We start from the raw sequence: 22414 nt of genomic DNA, 5'->3' as shown, positions 1-22414 counted from the left end.
TTTGAATTTAAGTGCATGCTTAATGCACAAGCACTTTGCAGCATGTTAATATGCCTCATTGTAGCTTTACAGAATCCCAAAATGTCATGGATTGGAAGGGACCTTGAAAGCTCATCCAGTGCAATCCCCCCGCCGGAGCAGGAACACCCAGATGAGGTTCCACAGGAAGGTGTCCAGGCGGGTTTGAATGTCTGCAGAGAAGGAGACTCCACAACCTCCCTGGGCAGCCTGGGCCAGGCTCTGCCACCCTCACCAGGAAGAAGTTTCTTCTCAAATTTAAGTGGAACCTCCTGTGTTCCAGTTTGAACCCATTGCTGCTTGTCCTATCATTGGTTGTCACTGAGAAGAGCCTGGCTCCATCCTCCTGACACTCCCCCTTTCCATATTGATCCCCATGAATGAGTCACCCCTCAGTCTCCTCTTCTCCAGCTCCAGAGCCCCAGCTCCCTCAGCCTTTCCTCACACGGGAGATGCTCCACTCCCTTCAGCATCTTGGTGGCTGCGCTGGACTCTCTCCAGCAGTTCCCTGTCCTTCTGGAACTGAGGGGCCACAACTGGACACAATATTCCAGGTGTGGTCTCACCAGGGCAGAGTAGAGGGGCAGGAGAACCCCTCTGGACCTACTAACCACCCCCCTTCTAATCCAGCCCAGGTACCATTGGCCTTCCTGGCCACAAGGGCCCAGTGCTGGCTCATGGTCACCCTGCTGTTCCCAGGACCCCCAGGTCCCTTTCCTCTGCTCTCTAATAGGTCATTCCCCAACTTATACTGGAACCTGGGGTTGTTCCTACCCAGATGACAGGCTCTACACTTGCCCTTGTTATATTTCATTACATTTTTCCCTGCCCAACTCTCCAGCCTGTCCAGGTCTCTGGATGGCAGCACAACCTCTGCCGTGTCAGCCACTCCCCCCAGCTTGGAGGAGTCAGTTTGGAGCCTTTATGTTTTGCTCAACTGAGGTCCCCCTTCTTGGCCGTACTGGTTGCCACACCACCACATCACTAGGTCTGGGTGTTCAGAAGCTATAAGCCTCGAAAATCTACTCTTTTTTGTTTATTTTTTTAATGTGGTGTGTACAACAGATGCTGGAAATCTGAATAAGAATTCTGAGTTTTGTAAAACCTTTCTATTTTAAGGCTGAGGAACATGTCAAAAAAGTTATTTATATTACATTTTATGTAAACTTTCTGAGAGAAAGGTACACCTACAGGCCTTTTTCTAGTCCTGTGGTTGTTTTCTGAATGTTTCATTTATGAACACAGTAGAGCTGCCCAGTGGGCTACTGCGTAATAGCTGTATATTAGGAATGGAAAGGCTGCAACATTTCAAAGTGGTCAGATGATAGTTTACACTACATTAAAAAATAGATTGTTAGATGTATATTCTGGTGGAATGCATGTTGCCATTGCTAACAAACTCTTGGTTTGCCACTGCTGTCTTTCCATGTGTTGCCAAGGAAAAAAAGCCAGGTTAAAATTGCCGCTGAAGTTGTGTAACAGCTTGCAGTAAGAACAAGGTAAAATATCAGAATACAAGCTCTTCCTTTTGCTTTGAGCCTTAACAGGGAGTGAGATTATATTAATGGCTGTTAGGATTTTGCATTTATTTTTGTAATGGTGCTGGATATGGCTATGGTGAGACTTTTGCACAGAAAACTAACTGAACGAGGGCTTTAAGGTCACCATCATTTATATATGATGCAGTCACTGAAAGAGAATCTCTATGAAATAGGCAAAGAAGTTGTGGAAGGTAAAGCCCCAGTAATTGTCACCATTCTGAATTGAATTCTTAGCCAAAATAACAGTCTCAGTGTCTGTACTTTAGATGACTCAGTGGATTCTTAAATATAAATGGATAGTCCTTTCATAAATTGTAGAGGATATAGTGGGTAAGAAAGCCATTGTGGATGGAAATCATGTCAAGTATCTATTTTGAATGGGACTTTAAGAAGGTTTAGCTGGATTAGGCACAGGCAAAAATCTTCTTTGTTGATTCTTTAGGCTTTCAGAGTGGCTTTATTTTTCTAGCATTAATGTTTATTTGTTCTGTGCAGGATAAATGTGGCTCAAGTGTTTGACAGTTCTCTCTCAGTTCCTGATACGTTGGAGTTCCCATTGCTGATCAAGCCTGTTAGTGAAATGTATATTCATGTTACCCATTTGATAAAGAGCAGTGAAGCACAATTGTTTCCTGAAGAGAAGCTTCCACTTATAGTGAGTATATTATTTCTGCCACAGCTGCAGGGGCATTTTCTAGCTCTTCTAATTCCACAGTCAATCCTATGTAGGATGCGGAAGGAATTAATGTCACTAGGGTAACATGCTGCCTGGTTGCCAAAGAAATTACTGCTTTCTCCAAATCATTTAAAGGAAATTCATTGATAGTATAGCTCGCTTGCTTAATATCTACTTTATTTGTTTACTAAATGCTGCTGTGGGAAGTGCTAAGACTCCTAAAGAGACCATTTGAGGATTTTAGTCAAATTATTGACCAAATGCGTAATTCAAATAATCATTGTTATTGTCTAGAGAGGTGTAAACTAATGCCAAGAGGGGCATCAGATAAATACCCTGGGATTTGAATCCTAGTGATATTAGTGAAGTGGCAGCTCTGCACACCTGCCTGAGTCTTTTCTGCTCTCCCTTCACTGGGGAAAAACAGGGATTGTTCCACTACTGTCACTACAGATGTTTAACTTCTCCAAGCTTCTAATACAGATTTGTAATCCTCTTTTCAGCTTCACTAATGTATTGGTACTTTCACAATCTTCATGTCATTTGTCTTCTCAGCATGATGTTGGGCTGTTTCCTCAGAGTCCTTTTACTTGCTTCAGCAAGAATATTCCAAAAGAACAATACACTCATTTGCTTGAGTTATGGAAGCTTCCTGATTTTGCAAAGGCACGATCCATTGATAATGTAACATACTACCTCGATAGAGCCTACATATACTGCAGGCTTTCTCTGCAGGTTTGATCAATGTTTGTAAGTCAGACAGCAAGATCGTGAAAGTGTGTTTTACGAGTGACATTTCTGTATGACTTCAGATGTAGTGTGCATGGATCTAATCCTATATTATCTCCCTAGGGGTGCAGTTGTAAAATTAAATCTCTGCAAGTTCCAACAGAAACTGGCAATTGCTTTTATCATCATAACTTTAATCCCAACTCAGTGATCTTTGTGCACATTTCAGTAGCTATCCGGAAGCGTTAAGAACTACAGCAGATTTCATTTCTGTACCCAAGAACTATCTTCATAATTTCATAAAATGTTATGGGTAGGAGATTGCTTTAACATTTGCCATTAATATACTTGCCATTAATGGTTTAAATGTTTCTAAATCAAAACTTGGCCATGAGTTTGCTTTATGTGTTAATGTTCCTCTAGGTCCAAGAGCAGAAGGCCAGCTCAGGTAAGCGCTCTGAGATATCCGTGGGAGTTTTGCCAGAGGAGGGTCTGCAGTTCTGGGCTGTGACCAGATGAGCCCAGCTGGCCCGGTGCCATGGCTCTGTTCTCCGTACACCAGAAGGGTGGAGAGCTGCTGGAGAGCCCCTTGGCTCTCTGGCTGGATTAATGCCCGTCCTGGCACCAGGTAGTACCAGATCGCCACAGCTCTGAGGGCCTGTGGACCATCTGCGGGTAGCTGGAGCAGCAAACCCCAGGTTTGCTTTCTTTGGCTGTGCCCTCCCCTCTCCCTGCTCAGACTGCAGGGCCATATGGCCTCCCATTGGGTGGACAACTCCACAGTCACTTAGGGGTTCTTCTCTATCACAAAAGTCCCCAGCTGGGGACCTGCAGATGATTTTCACTCTCATTAAGTCTTTTGTGCTGCACAAAAGAGGCAGGCCAGGCCAGAGAGCATGTCCTGCAGATTTTGGCACCTGGGGTGATTCTTTCAATTAGTAATTTCACCTGCTGCACAGTAATCTGTGCAGGAGTCTTCTGAAACATTTCCATTTCCATTTCCTTTCCACATGAGTGTTCTCCCATTTTAGCCTTTTTAAGTTTGGCTTTTTAGTTATCTGGCAAATAAACTCTTACTTTGGGTATTCAGCCTGCCCCTTGTCTTGTGTTGTCTCAATTGCTGAGAAAATGAGAAATCTTCACATAATACAAACAGCATTTCTTGTCTTTTAGCGCTTCTAGCTGTTGTATAGGAAAGGTGTCCTCTCAAAGGGTATTGTTGTTCATATACTCTACTGCTGATGGATTATGACCTTCAGTAATGATTCATCAAGTCCTTCTTCGTTTAGTCTAAATAATAGCCCAAAGGAAAATAAAGGGATGGGAAGTAATGAAATATTGCTTGATTTTCTTTATTTACTGTTTGCTGAAAAGTTATATTTTACTTTTTCTCTATTAATCTCTTGAATATTTGTGTGGGAATTAAGTAATGCTGCCAGGCAAAATGTATATTGCTTTTTAATGGTGATCTCTAATGAATTATATTAATTCAATATCTGGTTTTGTTAAGTTACCAGTGTCAAAGAGCAGCTGAAAATCCCTTTTGTAGAGGGTGCGCCTGTATGTCAGTATGTCATAGCTGCTCATCACATACAGAACTTCAAGAGCATTAATTAGAAATTTTGGATGTCTAATTTATTTTGATGGTAAAAGATTTTTACAGTTCATAGTACTTTTCAGGTTTTTTAACTGAATTATTTCTGGGGATGACTGAGAATTGTTTTCTCTTCAGTGAAACCTTTTCCAAGAACATAACACAAACATTCTTTGGAAGTTTTAGAATTCTAGTACTACTTCAGCTATTTTTAGGTCCTAATCTCCAGGTGAGAGTGATATAATTTTTCGAACTTGAACCCAATAATAGTTAGTTAGCCTTTTCCTTATTAGCATAGTGTCCATAGGTGTGTGAGCACCCTTGGAGACAGAAGTAGCAATTCCTCTATGAAATGTGTTTATTTTCTAATGCGCACCCATCTCCATTCAGTTACAGCCAGAGTTATATCTGGGGAAAATAGAAAAAAATCTCTGAATCACACCAAAGACACAGAAACTGTTAATAGAGAACTGTGCATGTAGCATTACATATTATGTGAATATAGAGAAATATAAGCATAGAAATCAACAGGTTTGTTATTACTGCAAAGTGGTAGTGCTGAATTTCTACAAATACTTTATATTTTACTATTGTTCTGATCGCTGCCATCTATGTTTGGGAGCACATTGAAGGGATTTAAAGATTCACATGAATTAACATTTTTGCTCAGTGGTAATAGGATTTTTCTAACATGGGCACTAGAACATTCTCAAAATCCATTTTGAGGGAGAGCAACATGAAAATCCAGTGTATGATTTATGTAGTTTTTTAATTTGACAGATGAGAAGTCTTAACGTAAAGACAGTCTGCACTCGTGTCACACCGTCAAAGGGCTTTTACAGCTTGCAAATCCTCTGAGAATAATTCATTAGCTAACAGTTTTCATCTTCTCAGCTTCTCATCTTATCATCATAAAAATGTCATGATAACCAACAACAAAGCACAAATAATTATAAATGTTATGAAACTCTTGGCATTACACATCCTTTTTTCTTTTTTCATTACATTATCAATGCCAAGTGAAGGTAATGCTGAAGAGAGAGATGTATCTAAGAATGCCCAAATTACCACTAACCTATATATGATCATCCAAGCCTGAGCCTTTAGTGTAAATCCAAACAGATTTATTGCAATGATACATCGGAGTATAAGGAATCAGGGAAAATTTGTATGAGACTGATGAGCTGCACGCCGATGATTTGGACACTTGGCATGTTTAAACCATGTTATAAGTGCCAGTACACGTGCAACTCACAGGAAAGAGCTAAAAGAAAGTTTTAAAGCTTCAGGTAGATGGAAGAGTGTTAATGACTTTCAAAGCTTGACCTACTTTGGAATCCAGCCACATAGCTCCTATCTGGAGCAGTTTGTCTCATGTTGTACAGAAGGGCTGAACAGCAAATTCCTTCTTCTGTTGAAGCCCAAGATAAAAGTGCAGAAAGGATTTCAAGCACGGGGCTTTGAGAATTCGCTATAGGCTATACAAAATGTACTTTGTATTTTGAGGTACATTAATTCAATATAGTTGCCAGCTGGTTATTCCGAAGAAAGTGTCTACAGAAACTCATTTAGTTGCCCATATATTGGCGGATATTTGTAATTTAGAAAACAGATGTAGAATACGAAGTAGGTAAGGCTGATGTGCTCTTTGATTGTGGGAAGATTTTGCCTCAGGGAAAAAAAAAAGGCATGAGGTCTTGTCTCATAATAATAACCAGGACCTGGATCATGTAAGATAAGTCAAATGTGTCATTTTTTTACTGTCATTAGCATGACGATGTTTTTGCTGGGCTGTGATCCTGCAGTGCTTCACATCACCGGTACTTTGATAATTACCGTGTGTATTTTAAGTTTCCGTTTCATTTACGTTTTTTGTAATCACATTTACCTATGAAAACATTCCCGACTTCATTGTGGTGGAGAAAGCACGGGTAAAATTGCTGAAAAAGTGGGAAATGTAGAGCTGATTGCACCTACCTGCTTTCAAATAGAGGACAACTGACACCGAGAAAATGATAAAGGCTGGCTCACTTTCCCACTGGTGACACTGATAACTGCCGGTGCTTGTAGCTGTGTGTGAATTGGAAGGAAATGGGCATAGCGAAGCACCATGTCGACGGTGCTTTCTCACGAATAGCGGTTAAAATGTAGCAGCTGCAGCACCACGTTCCCCCGGCTCCGCACGGGGGCGGGGGGGGCATCTCCGCAGCCTGTTCTGGGGGCGCGTACCGGGGCTCGCCGGGCGGATCAGCCGCAATCCCCCTCCCCTCGCCCTGACCGCGGGGGCGGGCGGCTTTGTCAGCGGCTCCCCGCGGAGAGCTGCCCGCCCCCGGCGCCGCCCAGCGCCGCCGAGCTGCGGCCTCGGCCCGGCCGCCCCCCACCCCCGTTCTGCCGTGCCTGGCGGTGGCTGAGGGGAAGATGCCGGCGCGGAGGCGGAGACCGGCGGAGGGGCGGGGGGCCCGGCCCCGCCGTTGAGGCGGCGCGGGGGCTGGGGGCCCTGCGCGGGGAGGCGCTGCCCCCGCCGTGGGCACGGAGGGGCCGCCGCTACCGGCGGGAGCGCCTGCCGCAAGGACGGGGTGACTCCGCAGCAGCGCAGCGCGGGAGCCGCGGGGCCGCAGTGCGCGCCTCGGAGAGGTGAGTTGGCGCTGCGGGGCTGTGCGGGCCCCTGGGCCAGTACCCTCGGGAGGGGCGCGGCAGGTGCGGGCCCTTGGGCCGGTACCCTCCGGAGGGCTCGGTGCTGGGCGGACCGGGGCGGCCGCTCCCTCGCCCCGAGCTCCGCTCCTCGCCCCAGCGCCCGCCTCGCCTGCCCCGTCATGCGGGAGAGCCGGGCGGGTCTCCGCGGCCGCCCGGCTCCTTTGGGCTTGACGTTAATCGCTTTTGGGCCATTTAATTAGGACTCGTTTCTTGCCTGGTAAATGCGTTCAGCACCTGGAGCGCCGCGTTCATTTCCTCCCCCCCGCTCCCGCCCCTTACTATATCTATTTATTTATGTATAAGGTTATGCTCCAGATTTCATATAGCAGTGTCCGTGGGGGGAGAAAGATCGTTGTAGATTTCAAGCGTGTTGTTTTCCAAACAGTGAGGTTTAATGGGTGTTTCTATTCTCATATGGATGAAATACATCACAGTGGCAGTGGGGGAAAAAATAGGCTTATATGAATTTTGTGCCCATTCTGTGGATTATTTGTTGATGTGGAGGTCTCTTTTTTTCTTAGTACACTCGTCTTGTTCTCTCAACCTTTTCTGTTCATGTCAGTACAAACCATGAGGGTATTTTTAAAAAATAAAAAAAAAAAATTCTTTTTTGGGCTGTATCATGTCAAAATACGAGGAGTGCGGTGTGTGTAGACAGAAATAGTTACATAATTTAATAGATCTTATTTTTTTGCTGGGTGTATGTCAGGAGCATAGAGGAAGTATTTATCATTTCTTTTTAAATTTTCTGGGAGCCTGTGCACTACACTACATTGCACTGGAATGTTTGTAAGAGATTCGGCCCTGAACCCCTCCTGTACCAATATCCCAGCAAAGACCTCACGTTGCTTCACTTCACAAATGCCCAGGGCTGCTTCCTGTATGCTCAAAAACTTCTTCTGTAGTTTTATTTTCTTCTTCCCCCAACAATTATATTTTTTTGTTTGTTTTTTAAAAAAGTCAATGCACTATAAATATTTCAGTAGTAATTATTCACAGCACTAAGGAACAGAAAGAAATCTGTGTCATGGATGGATTAAAAAAAATCGTTCTTCTATACATAGGTGAGCGGTTTGCCCAGTTCTTAGATTCCTTTGGAAAAATTTCCCTTATTCCCTTATAAGATGATAGTGTGGCTGCAGTGTCAGGCCATAGGTGTGATGTCATTATTAGCATATGAAAGGAACAAAACTAATGATGTCTTTCAATCAGGCTCTAAAGCTGGAAAGGTATGGATGGCTTCATGTGAGCTGGAGATAACCACAGTGCATGTCAGACACTAGTCCACGTGTGTGCATAGCTATCTCTGTTTATTTACATCTCATGCTGGAATTTAAGCATATTGCCCTAAAACAGACTCTTGAGATTGCATGGAGCTCATCTGGTTGGCTGGAGACCATTTTTGAAGTCATGCTTAACTTCACAGGACTGTAGTTGCAAAGCCTTCCTTCCCTTGGTGTGTCTTTACGCCTTCTTGTGATGCCACTGCAAACTCGTGTATCTTTCCGCCTTGTTGGCACTGGTTTGCTTGGAGCATTTGCCAGTCTCCACAAGGACCCTCTCCCTTCCTTAAAGACTTGCTTGCTATCTTGCTATTTATTTTTAAAGTCAGTTTAGCTCACGGGCATTTCTGTTTGTTTTACACTTCCCGAGCTTTCTCAAACCTGGTAGAATTCACGGTGTTATGCCTTTAAGAAGCCCTATGATGGTACAGTGGCTGCCAGCCAGAAACAATATGCTGTTTTGTCAGGTTTCCTGAGAAGAAATGGAATGAATTTTGTGTTGCGCCCTTTATAAGATTAAATAGTAATGCCTAACTGAAAAAAACTTGACTTGTTTTTCTTTTCCTCTTTGTATGCCAGCATTCTTTAAACTGCAACTAAAGCACCAGTGTGGGACTCAATCAGCAGATTACTTTCTTTAGTGTAATTCCTTTTCAATTTTTTTCTTTTTTAATCCAACTCGGCATTCTGTTTTTCCAAAACACTCTCTTTTATTGGGACAGAAACGGATTTTTAGGCTGTTGCATTTACTCCATTGGCTAATGTGATAAAGGGAGATGGTGCCCAACACCTATTTGGGTGATGTTTCTTAATCACTGAAAATGAGATGTAAATATATGCCTAAAATTAAGTGGCGTGTTCAAAACCTCTTATGTGAAACCATATCCAGCGATGCCGCCTTTTATAGTATGGGATGCTCTGAGTGGCTGAGCCTGATTTTGTTTGATCCCGCTGTCACCAGGCACAGCATGGTCACAGCCTTTGTCTTCGCATCAGCTGTCGGTGATCTTTTGGTTGAACTCCAAAGCGGGAGAGGCTGGAGTGAAGTTACCAGTCAGAAGACTATTCATTTCATTGACCGACAGATGGAACCGAACTGAACGTTTTCTATAGAAGTCCTCCAACCTAAATGGGAAGGAGATGGGAGTCTTGCAACCCTGTGGGCCTGTGTTTTGGCACTTTGAAGCTAATGGCAGCATATGGGGCATTCATCTAATCATATCAAGGCCCTTTGCAAGATGACAATGGGATTAACTGCTATTGTTGCAAATTATTTTGATATTTGAGTTTAGCATCTGAGTTCCATGTAATTTCCATTGAAATTGAATATTCCTTCTTCTCATGATACCCTCTAGTACTGGGGGGAAAATGAAAAGTGATTGAAGCTAATTGTGGTTTGGATGTAGACACTTCTGACAACTGTCTTGATTGTGCCAGTATTTTGTGTTCTGTTCCATTACCAGAGTTTTGTGTCACAACTGTATTTCTTTGTGATTGGCGAGGATTTGGTATGCTGATAGTTCTTTAGTGGACAATAATACTTGTATTCCATGATTTGTTTAGTAAATTTGCCTTGAAGTATGCAGTTTGGAAGAAATATAGTTGCATTTGACAGATAGTTTTGAGAGATGAAAAGAAAATCTTGAAAGAGGATATTTTCTTTGAAGTGTAGTCGTCAGCCTTTCTGTGTGGTGTGATTGCAGCTTGTGTGTGTTCTGGAGAAGCACTAATAATTGAATTTGAAATTGAGATGTGAATCCAGCATTATTTGTCCCAAAGACCCCATAAATACAGTCAAGCCAGATTTAGTTGTTGAGATAGTGTACTATTTGTATTTTAGAATGAAGGAAGTACCCAAAAGTGGATGATTGATGGGTCATCTCAGCTGCTTGTTTTTTGGGGATGTTAAGGAGTCATTGTGACATAATTAATAGTAGCATTGGAAATGAAAAAAATCTTGAAAATAAAGAACAGGATGTTTAAATTAAAAAAAACCCACCAAACTATACTCTTGGTGTTGATGCTGGTGTACAACAAATCATGAGATCAGCAGACAAACCAGAGGGGTGTTCAGATATGATGCTGGCTCAGATTTCTTAAGATGTGTGCCTCTGTTTATTTGTGAAGCTGGATTTATACACATATGGTTTGACTTGGGGACTTTTAGTCATAAAAACTTAAATAACATGGTCAATATGCCTATATGCCTTGTATTGGACCACCAGAGAGACACATTAGATAACAAAAATTATCATTTTGGTAATAAGCGCCACCTAAATATTGCATGGAGGAGAATCAGTTGTGTTTTGTTAAGTGCTATGGTGGCCAGGATCCATTGGCTAGGATCCACTTGAAAAATCAGATTAAAAGTTTCTGTGCTTGACAAATACAATGGCATTAGTTTAAAAATTCCCTGAAGGCTGGTGTTGGAATTAGATGAGCCCAAAGCATGAACAGTAGAACTCTGTTTCTTCCAGGAATGACCAGCAGCATCTTCAAACAATGAAAACATTGTCTGATCTGTGTAACAACTAGCTTCTTACATTTTCCATACTGCTGTGTTCAGTGATGTCCAGATCTTCCCCAAATGTTGTTAGATCTTGTAAGCATGTGCAGCAAAGTTACCAGAATTAGAATAAATGTCAGAGTTCATGGTTGTCTTACGTGATGTTTTTGTATCAAATGTTCACTTAATGATCCTTGAGTGTGTAGATATGACACCACTTCTCTGTTTCATTTCCTAAAAGGTGTTTTGTCCTTCATGAAGTGAAATAACTTCCAGCAAAATGTAGCTTAGACTGAACTCGATGTTTTTAAACACATTCTGTTAACTTGAGTAGGTGTGTATGATGACATTCTAAGAGGTGGACTAATCAGTGGTTTGAAATTTTGCCCTTATTTTCCTGAATTGAATGTGGGTGGGTGTTTTTGTTTGTTTATTGTGGTGAGTGTTGTGTTTATTTTGCCTTGTAGTCTTGAAAATACTAATTTCCAAAGAGTGTCTTTTAAAAAACTGATTCACTGCTTTGGAAGAAATGTTTGCTTTTATGTTGTATGATTTCCTCTTGATACTGATAGCGATACTGACTGTGTGCAAAGGCATAAACTTAAGTGCTGGATTTCTAGCTCAGGTAAGTTAATAGGTGAAAGGCTTTGGCTTAGGTACCATACAAAGAAGTCTGGTTTTGACTTATGTTGAACCATGATAGGATAAATCACGAACTGAAGCAATTAACTGCCAAGGCTCTAAGAAACATGAAGTCAGGAGGTTTGCATATCTTTTAAAGCTTGCTTATGCTTCTCAGTTTGTAAAGAGTTCCAGGTACTATAGATACAAGAAATATGTTCAGCAGCTCTTGGCGTAAGCTTCATCAGTTGGCAGCTGTATGGAGACAGCCCTTCGTTAAGAGGGGGAAAGAAACCTAACAAGTTCTGTTTCTTCTGGAGATAAACATATTTATATTGCATTTCTTGATTATAAGTGGCTTGGGCAAGTAAAATCAATACAAAGAGGACTAATGCATGTATTTAATTTTTCTTTTCATTTTAATGGGAGAACCACCATGTGTTGGCATGAAAGAAGACTTGTTTTAATCTCATAGCTTTTTTCTTTCTTGCTGTAAATTGCTCATTCCTATGCTGCTTTTTTTTGTTTTTTCTTAAGTGACACAGTCCTTTTTGAATCTGTTCATGGAAGAAAATGTAAGCCTCAGGTCTGTGCATGTCACTGTGTCTCCTTTCCAAGGTCTGTGTTATTATGGTTACCATGTAGGTGCTTTTCTTACCGATGCTTTGATAGAAATCCACCCAAACAAATGGGAGGCTGCTGTGGGGAAACAAAACATAAGCATTGACAAACTCAGAAACTCTAATACATGGAAACTTTTCTGATGGATTAATTTGATTTTAAATCAATGAAATCCCTTTGTTAATGCATAAGACAGTGTTGGCTATCTGTATTTTAACAAAGACCTTGTTAACTAAAATATGCATTGATTAACCACAAGTGAAATGCTTTTAAACAGAATAGAAACAATCTTTGTAAGTGTGGATGGTGACGAGTTCAGTATTCCAAAAGCCTCAGAGAAGTCAGATAGCCAGACTTCATTTCCAGAGGAAAAACATGTTGACTTGGTGTCTTAGCTGATCATGTGTCATTTGGAAAACAAAAAGCAGCCCTGAAAGAGTAAAGGATTTAGCTTTCTGCTGAATATGCTTCATGACTTGTGATGGAGACTGTAAGTCAGCTGTGAGCAAGCCTTATTTGTCAAATTATTTTCATCTTAGTACCCTAATGTACATTGATGAATGTTTATTCATGTAAGTAGCCCCACTAAAAATCAATATTGTGACCATTTCTCGTTAGTACGGAATGGGCTGTGAAGTCTGGACAGCAGCAGGGCCGGGGCGATCAGGATCTGTCCAATATCACAACAGATTCTGAGCTGGTGTCTTCTTGCTGTTGTAGATCCTTTTGTTCCTCCCCTATCCAAAATACATATTAAATGTAAACCTCATTCATTTCATCACTGGTTTCCCAAGAGGTAATCTGGTACTTTCAGACTGACAACCTAAGTCCAGTGTGGATTGCTGAAGCTGAGAAACTGTGTCTCCTAAGGAATGACAAAGTTTTGCATCCTGTGGAGAAAACATGAGTCTTCTCAAACGAGTCCTGTACTTGAATATGGGAAGCTGGTGGTGTGTGTCATACTATTCTTATTTTTTGAATGTTTTCAAACTTGCTGAGGTTTACTGGAAAAGGGAACACTTGTAGGTCTGATTGCAGCTGATGTAAATGGGTATGACACTGAATTGGGCTGCTGTGATTTATACTTCCTAAAGCAGGCCAAGTACAGTTTAAACTGTGAAGTGGATTGACAGAACGTAATCTGCTTTGATTTGTGTATCTGATCAGTTTTTCCTTCGATCTGTGCACCATACTGAAAAACTAGTTAAAAAATCTGGTGAAATGTAGTTTACTACAGAAAAATAGCAGAATTATTGCATGATGATGTTCACATTTCCTGTATATGGGGAAAAAGTTTTCTTGTATGAATGTTCTACTTTCCAAGTTACTCACTGGGTATCTGTATTACCGCACATACTCTCATCTTTGTAGAATCTTAGATAGTTCAGTCTAACTGAACTCATTTGAAGACATTCTGCCTCATTAAAATGTAAATGTAGGTAATCATGCTTAGCATTTTTGTGGCTCTTCTCTTAAAAAGTTCAGTTTTCATTGTTAGTTACCTGGAATTAAAAATAGCCCATACGTGATCTCTAGTGCATGAATGTTCCAGGCTGTAGGTAGGTGCTGTAGGCACGTTTTCATCTGCAGGTAATATTTTACCTAGCTATAGTTTGTATTAAATACCATGGCTAGAATCTTGTGGAAGTGAACAGAATATCACCTGTTTTACAGTTAGCAAGAACTGAACGTGTAAGAATGTGTAAGAGTGCAAAGTGTCTGCTTTTTTGTGGGCAGAATTATAGGGTAGATGTAAGTATTTATCCATTATTCATACATGGAAAGGACCCAAGGAATACAGAATTCTAAGTGTTTCTAGCACTGCACCTCTCAGACCATGCAGGGAAAAATTTGTGGTGAAAAGAATGAGTCAGCTTGTGAACTCTGCCGTATAGGTGTGCCCTTCTGGCGTGATGCAGTTAGCAAATCCCAGCATTAATGCTGAAAGAACTGGTGGTAAAATGCTCTTGGTTGTAAAGATGCAGCAATGGAACAGTCTTTGAAGTGAAATTCAGTGAAATCTGAACTCCTACAAAGGTTTCCATACTCCTGGTTTTGAGAAAACCCTTTCATGACAAGTGATGTCTCAGTGTGAAAAGCTTCCTCTTGCCACCCTGATCTCATTTGCAAAAAACCCGTAATAATAAAAGCTACGCTAAACAGTGCTTTTGTTTCTTAAATGTGACAATTACCATTAAATCTGTTAAGGAACTCGCTATTGCTTTTGGTTTTTAACCACTGTAATATTGATCTTGACTAGAGCGTACAGCTTCCTGTGTGCTGTTGGAACTTAGGACAGGGTAGGAGTGCGTCCCCAAAACACTGTCAAGCTTCATAGGTATCACACCATCACAGAAAGAATATTCTGTAAAGAGTTAGGCCTGACTTACCCTCCAAGTTCAACCATTATGGAATTATTTTAGTTTCAACTTGCTTATTGTAAGAGTCCAAGTGATTTTATGTAATATCAGATTGTGAGTTTCTTTTCCCCCCAATTATCATTAGTGTGTTTTAAATGTGGCTTTTTAATTACAAAACCACGGAGCTTTAATCAATTTAACCACAGAACAAGAACAATTTGAGCTTTAAGAATATGTATTTTGAAATGTCATGTATCCATTATCTTTAAATTATTCTTTTGATTCTTTTCTTTGAACTTTTCCTATCTTATCGTCCTATATGCCCCAAAGCACATTCTCTTCTGATTTCCTTCCTTCACTGATTTCCCTCTCTCTCTATGCCTGTCTTCAGGCATCTCTGCGGTTCTTTCATCATTCTTATCCCTCCCAAGACCTCCAGTAATTTTGAATTTCTGCCGTTCTCTGCATGCACGTTCATAATGATGGTCTTGCTGATCCTTTTCTGGTTGGGTCAGTCTGCAAACTCATTTGCTGCAGGTGTGCATATGGGTTCTTTATCAGCTGGAGCTGAACTTCACTGTTTGTTGGGTTTTGGTTTTTATTTTCCATAGAACTTAGCCATAAAAGATTAAGGTTAGTACAAAGGATTTTTTTAGTCTCTTCAAAAAATAAAAAATACAGTGATATGCCCACACACTGAGTACTAAATTTAGGTTAGGACTTTTTTAGCAAAATCATGAAATTGTTAGAGCCGTTTCTGAACTGAGAACAAATTTGTAATGTTTTTACCTTTTTTTTTTTTTTTTTGCATACAGTAATTTTGACCCATCAGTCTAGAAATCATCCATGATTTGGATGATTGGAGGTTTGGAAAAGTAATTTTATCAGAAGCCAGGAGTGTGAGTAATAAGTAAATGTAGATGATTTATATGTACTTACGCAGATGTAAGTGTTGCAGAAATAGTTGCTGCATGTTAGTGGTACTTCTAATATTCCTGAATAATGAAAACCCTTTTCTGTTTCTTATAGGACAGTGGTGCTTTAATTGCATCTGTTCTTGGACTCCTTGACACAGGCAATTATATTCATTTGAATTACTGGAAAAAAGTAATTCCTCTGGAAGTTATGACGTCCAATAACCTTTTGTACTCTTGTTTGCTCTATTAGATTAGCATCAACACTTAGAACCTCTACATAGGCTAACTTCACTGTCATAACTGATCCTACTGAAATGTATTTATGTCTAAAATTCTGAATTTGGATCCTTTTGGCTTCCTGTTTAACAGTCTTGTTGGAGTTGGATGCTCACAGCAAAGTGTTTAAGAAGCAGCTGTGTAAGGATTTCCAGTCATTAACTCCTATCAGAGTCCTCTGTTCTTTCAGGCTGCCTGAATCCATATATTGTACTTTGACTGCAGTTGTCTCATTGAAGTCACAAAATTGTAGGCAATGCTCTCGAATTTCTGTTGTACTTGATGAGAATTTAGCGTTGGCTTATGGTTGCTGAGCTGCAGCCACGTTTTGCCCTGCAAAATAACATACCAGGTATATAATTCATAACAAAAAGATCAGGAAAATTAGAATACCTTTTCTTTTGGAAACCTATGGAGGCAAACAAGCAGTTTAGTGGGAGATAAACCGCTTTTGCAAAATCAAATGCACAAGTCACAGTTTCCTTGTAAATATTTGGCATAGCTTGATACTTAACACTGTGTTGCTCTGCAGTTGTACTCAACTGCCAATTTACAGCTTATTTTTGCTGTTATTAACATGTTTGGAAGAAAGCTCGTCTCTAGGGAGAGAAGAAGAGAAAAATATACATGTCAAAATGCGATTAAATATTTAGCCATAATTATTTTGCATGGAGCAGCCTCAGGGAATTGCATGAGCTCTGTGTTGGATGTGTGTCTGTCTCTAGTTATATAAACCAGCATTGCGTGACTGGAGAAGTGTCCCATGGTGGAAGGCAGGTTCACCTGTGTAAATGCAGAGCATTTCAGCATGCAAGGCAGGGTACACAAAGCAGCTGTGAAATATCAAATTAACTGCTTTATTTAACCTGACTGACTGCTGTTTCCAATGTGGTTACCGCTACTATTTTCACAGAATCATAGAATCACAGAATGTCAGGGGTTGGAAAGGACCTTGAAAGCTCATCCAGTCCAAACCCCCCACCAAAGCAGGAACACCCAGCTGAGGTTACACAGGAAGGTGTCCAGGTGGGTTTGAATGTCTGCAGAGAAGGAGACTCCACAACCTCCCTGGGCAGCCTGGGCCAGGCTCTGCCACCCTCACCAGGAAGAAGTTTCTTCTCAAATTTCAGTGGAACCTCCTGTGTTCCAGTTTGCACCCATTGCTGCTTGTCCTATCATTGGTTGTCACCGAGAAGAGCCTGGCTCCATCCTCCTGACACTCACCCTTTCCATATTGATCACCATTAATGAGGTCACCCCTCAGTCACCTCTTCTCCAGCTGCAGAGCCCCAGCTCCCTCAGCCTTTCCTCATAAAGGAGATGCTCCACTCCCTTCAGCATCTTTGTTGCCCTGCGCTGGACTCTCTCCAGCAGTTCCCTGTTCTTCTGGAACTGAGGGGCCACAACTGGACACAATATTCCAGGTGTGGTCTCCCCAGGGCAGAGTAGAGGGGCAGGAGAACCTCTCTGACCTACTGACCACCCCACTTCTAATCCACCCCTGGTACCATTGGCCTTCCTGGCCACAAGGGCCCAGTGCTGGCTCATGGTCACCTTGCTGTCCCCCAAGACCCCCAGGTCCCTTTCCCCTACACTGCTCTCCAACAGGTCATTCCCCAACTTATACTGGAACCTGGGGTTGTTCCTACCCAGATGCAAGACTCTACACTTTCCTTTGTTATGTTTCATTAAATTTTTCCCTGCCCAACTCTCCAGCCTGTCCAGGTCTCTGGATGGCAGCACAGCCTCTGGCGTGTCAGCCACTCCTCCCAGCTTGGTGTCATCAGCAAACTTGCTGACAGCCACTCTATTCCCTCATCCAAGTCATTGATGAATATATGGTATAGTACTGGTCCCAGTACCAGCCTTTGACCCAGTACTGACCCTGGACCCAGTACCAACACTAGATAGGCCTCCAACTGGACTCAGCCCCCTTGACCACAACTCTCTGGCTTCTGTCCAGAAGAAATGACTCTGGGTTGTCTTTATGGTTAAGATATATTCACACAAGTACAGGCAGTCAGGAGCATTTTTAGGGAAATCCCTGATCCACACTGGAAGTGTCTGTCCATCGCTTGAAATACCATCGGTGCCCATGTGCCTTGGGCCTTAACGTGAAACTTGTGCGGTACAGGCAGCCCGTGGTGTGACTTCAGCTGCTGTTCCTGGTGGTGGAACAGCTGGCTCATGGGGTGGGAGGGCGTTCGCAATAGGTTTGGGAAATCTAGAAATAAACAAAATGAATGGGAGGAAGAGAACTTCAAAAATGCAGTTCAACGAAATGGATTGGATCATGAAGATCAAAGAATAGCACGTGCAAGCATAAGGCTTATTGAAAAGGGTTGCAATTTAAGCAAAACTAAGTTTGTTGCAAGCCTTAATGAATCCATACATCTTTATTCGTTTTCATTAAAGTCCTGGAGTGCAAGCTAACTTTAAAAAAATACTGTATATTGGTAAGTGGATGGAGAGTGTGTCAGCTTTTGTGGTTCAGAAAGAGCCTCTGAGATAACATTAAGATGAAACTCTGAACAGTACCAGCACTCTAAATTACTGTGTCTTACCCTGTTCTTCCTGTATTCTTCAAACAGAAGGGGTAATAAGTTTTGTTCTTTTAGCAGCTGAAGAACATCAGTGACAGAAAAATAGAGGCTCAGCTGCTTTTTCTAGTGTGTTTTTTAAAATGTGCTGTCTAGATCTATAGGAATTTCAGAAGAAGACTAAAGAAGACCAAGGCAAAAGATGATCAAAAGTATGAAAAAGCTTTAATGAAACTAAGTTGGATACAGCTTTTTATATCCTGTAGAAGGCCAGTAAGACGGATATGACAAATACCTGTAGAATCATGCAAAATACAGAGAAATGGAGTAGAGATGTTCTTTTTTTCCTGTCGTTTCAGATAATGTGACATCTAGGAGGCATCTAGCAAAGCCATCATGGAACAAGCTTTAAGAAAGCATAATTAATTCATGCTTGTCGTAAAATATCGTGGGAGCCAAACCCAGATACATTCCGTGACAGCAGTACTCAGAAATGGCTCAGAGCATTGCACAAATGCGGCAGAATTTGAGGGGAATTGGAGGCGGAATATATAGCTTGTACTGAGTGAACTGGCAGGACTGGGGGGAAGGAATAAACAGGCTTTTGAACATACAGGTCCTTTTTTAGACTTCACATAGCAGCACCAATCTTTGTAAGTAAATGCACATTGAAAATAACACCTCTAAGTCTAACTAGTAAGATAAACTTAGTGCTGGTAAATTGTTGGGTACCTGAGAGAGGATGTTCTTGGAGACGATAGGGTGTGTAAAAGGTACCTGCAATTTCTTTTCCTTGTTTGCAGACTGAGGTTATAATTGTATTTGTTGTTAAAGGAAGAAGGATTTACATAATCCTGCTGCTACCATAGTTCAGTTCCCTCCTTTTCTGTCTTTATCTGGTTGCTTTGCAGATCGAGTGATGCAGACCCCAGAAAGAAATGCTGTTCCTTTCACAACCTTTATATAAATTCTTCCAGAGGTAAATTAAAGCCTTCACTTTACAAACACATCCTGTGGCAAAGATTCTGCCTTGTATTTTTGCCGTCTGTCTTTCCCAGTAAACTGTTCCAAGGTTCAGCTGCAGTCAGTGCTAGGAAATTGCAGGCTGTTTCAAGGTTGAATTGATCTGGCTTTAATTGTTAGCTGCTGGATCCTATTGCATTATCATCAGCAAGGTTGAAAAGGTCTTGCTACCACATCTCCTTCTCAGTGAGTAAATGCTTACGCCTGGTAATCAAATGACCTCTCAGCCTTCTCTTCATTTAGCTGACGTAGACAGGACTCCCTGAGACTTCAGAAATGGAAAAGTAGATGGCAGAGGAGAACAAATGGCGACTGATGGCAAAAGCATAGGAGGTAAAGCAAATAAGATGAAGTTTATCAAACATTTCCCACTTCAGGAACAGAAAACTGGTCTGAGAAAATTCGAGTAGACCTCTAGGTCCTTTCCCAGGTCCTCGAAGTCCTTCACGGTCCATGAAATGGTGCCTGGCATGGCCAGCGGTGCCAGCATGGATCTCGGCCAGGCAATGCGTTGGAGTTTTCAATGACTGCCTTTAAAGCAATTGCAGTGAAACAGGGAGGTGTTAACACAAACTCATAGCTTGGCTGGGACACTGTGAAAGACGCTTCTTGGAATTAGTATTTAGGATATTAATCCACATGTTTCATTAAGAAAAACAGAAGAAATACCACATGCAGTATATGAAAATGTTTAAACACTTTTTCACCCTCCAGCATTGTTGACTTTCCATTTACATCTGTATTCAGTGTTGATTTAAGCTCTAATTTTGGGACCGCTTACGTTTGTGCAAATTTCCATTACGTTCATTATGGATGTGCAGAGTCAGCTTGCACAGAAAGAGCTGCAATGTTGTAGTCCTCTCAATTTAAGGATTTATAAGGTAACAGAAGGCTAAGAATAGCTCTAGAAAAACGCTCATTGAAGGTTGCTCCTACCAGAGCCATTCATCCAGCCTGCAGCCCACTCTGTGTGCTCCACAGCTGGGCCAGAAAATGTGCGGCAGAAATAATTTGGACGATTGTGGCCTATTCTCTGTTTCTTGGCTGGATTTCAGAATGAATCGGGAGCTGTGCAGGCGCACGTGCTCTCTGCAAAATACCCTTTTCAGAAGGGCCTGCAGGAGGGCGGGTAACCCCGGAATGTGTGTGTCCAGGCTTCGGTGCACACAAGGGACAGAGAAGAGATGAAGGATTTGCTCTCTCATTGACACTGGAGGAATCTCAGGTGTCTTGCCGGGCCAGGAAAACTGGATATTCTGTATTGTCCTGCTGAGTACGGGTCAGAACTTTCCCTGGCCTTATTGGATTGATTAATGCACAGCGTCTGGGGAAGTGAGCTGCAGGATTTGACGGGTGAGTTCTCCAACCTGTGCAATGCAGGGAGGCAGATGAAACAGATAGAAGCCAATTCTGTGGCCGTTGCTGCATCTCCCAGGCTCGGGACCTGTGCTTGGCCTGTGTACAGCTTTCAAGCGGTGTCCCTTGTCTTTTTCCCACGTTTTAAAATATATTGACTACATTCCTCTGTTTTCCTTGTCATTCCTTATACTAGCTTTCCTTTTGTGGCGTTTTAGCTTCTGCCAGTTATTATTAGCTCTGATCCTGTTGGTGTAACTTTTTTTCATTTGAAAAAAATGCAGCTTGGCTGCTGGTGTCTGGAAACGAGCCAGGAGCAGCTAAAGAACGAGTGGAAACAAAGTCTGCCCAAGTTTCCTCGGTTTAGATGAACCTGCCTGACTTGGATCTCAGCAGTTTGAATTCTGATATTTTGTTTTGAATGGTCTTGTGAGCTTTCTATTTTGTACTGTTTGGACATCAGCAGGGAAAGTAGGCGTCCTTCAAAGTACTGTACCAGCTAGTTAATGCAGAGAGAGTAATCTTTGTGTCTTGTTTTCAGTGAAATGTGAATTGGCTTTCAGGTTGAAGATAATACCATAAATATATTGCGAATAGGATAAACACAATAAAGAATACAGATGTGTGTAGGAATTTTGAATCAAACTGTATATAAGCATTACAATGAAATGCAGATGAATGTGAGACTTAACTCAGGGTTAAGCTTCAGAAACATTTAACTAGATTTAAAAAGTCAGTGATTTTAAAGGTGAAATATGTGTAGCTTTTAGTCTAATGAGCTATAAAATCAACACATCAGAGTGTCCTTTATTTTCTTCTGGCATCACTCTTCTGGTTTGTCAGAGTTTTTTCTTGTGTGGAGAAATTCAGGACCAGCGTCTAAGGATTAACAGACTTTTTGGATAATTTGTTAGTCTGATAAAAAGGGCACACTGCAGGAACTGACACTTAATTTCATTTCTTCTTGAAATTACTGTGTTGGGAGATACCAGACTAATGAGTATATTCAATATCAGTGTAAAGATAAACTGTGATTAGCTTTGAGTTTTTGAGGAAGAAAATGTCCTTGCATGAAGGGAGGGAAGGTGACCCTTGTCTTTTACAACTCAGATCAGATAGCTGTTGCAACATCTCCTTGTGAAGGTCTTCCACAACGTAATTATTAGCATGTGGTAAAGCTGAAGTGCGTGTGTTCTACAGAAATGAAGAGTAATAGCGTTTTAATATAATTCCCACTACACCAGTAAAGCTTCCCAAAAAAAATAACATTACAAGAGTGCAATAGCTACTATCAAAAGTATGTATTAGTCACTCACTGCAAATGGTTTTCCATTTAATCCTGGGAAAAATAGAGATGATATATCCCATTTGATAAATGTATGGGTAATTTAGGGTGAAGGCATGTGTCTCTGTAAAAGGAACAAACGCTTTGTTCTCCACAAATGTATTTATGAACCTAAAAAGTAATCTTTGTGTAGGAGAGATGACAAAGTTATATGAGAAGTTCTCCTAAACACTACTAAATAGCTTTGGAGGCTCAGCTCTAACAAACTGCTGTTAGGAGCTCCTTCCTTTGTCCATGCACTAGTGAGTTTCGTTTATATAAAGTATGTAGGAGTCTGTACTCATGCCCTCTGAATTTGAATGCTTGTCCTGAGT

At 41.4% G+C, this 22414-nt stretch overlaps 1 protein-coding gene across 2 annotated transcripts in view; it reads left to right on the top strand.

Moving 5' to 3' along the window:
- The window catches only part of HECW2 (HECT, C2 and WW domain containing E3 ubiquitin protein ligase 2), a 126350-nt gene that overhangs the window by 10194 nt on the left and 93742 nt on the right, over positions 1-22414 (top strand). Inside the window, exon 1 of one of the 2 annotated variants that reach the window (XM_065840656.2) lies at positions 7034-7192. The exons of the other annotated variant lie outside the window; for it this stretch is intronic. The gene's annotated coding sequence lies outside the window, so the exon portion shown is untranslated. Of the gene's footprint in view, positions 1-7033; positions 7193-22414 lie in introns of those variants that run through there. 2 annotated transcript variants of the gene reach the window in all.

The sequence above is a fragment of the Patagioenas fasciata genome, chromosome 7, assembly GCF_037038585.1.
Source record: "Patagioenas fasciata isolate bPatFas1 chromosome 7, bPatFas1.hap1, whole genome shotgun sequence".
NCBI classification, from domain to species: domain Eukaryota; kingdom Metazoa; phylum Chordata; class Aves; order Columbiformes; family Columbidae; genus Patagioenas; species Patagioenas fasciata.
Note: the sequence above shows the minus strand (reverse complement) of the source record. Positions and strands in the feature narration are given on the sequence as shown.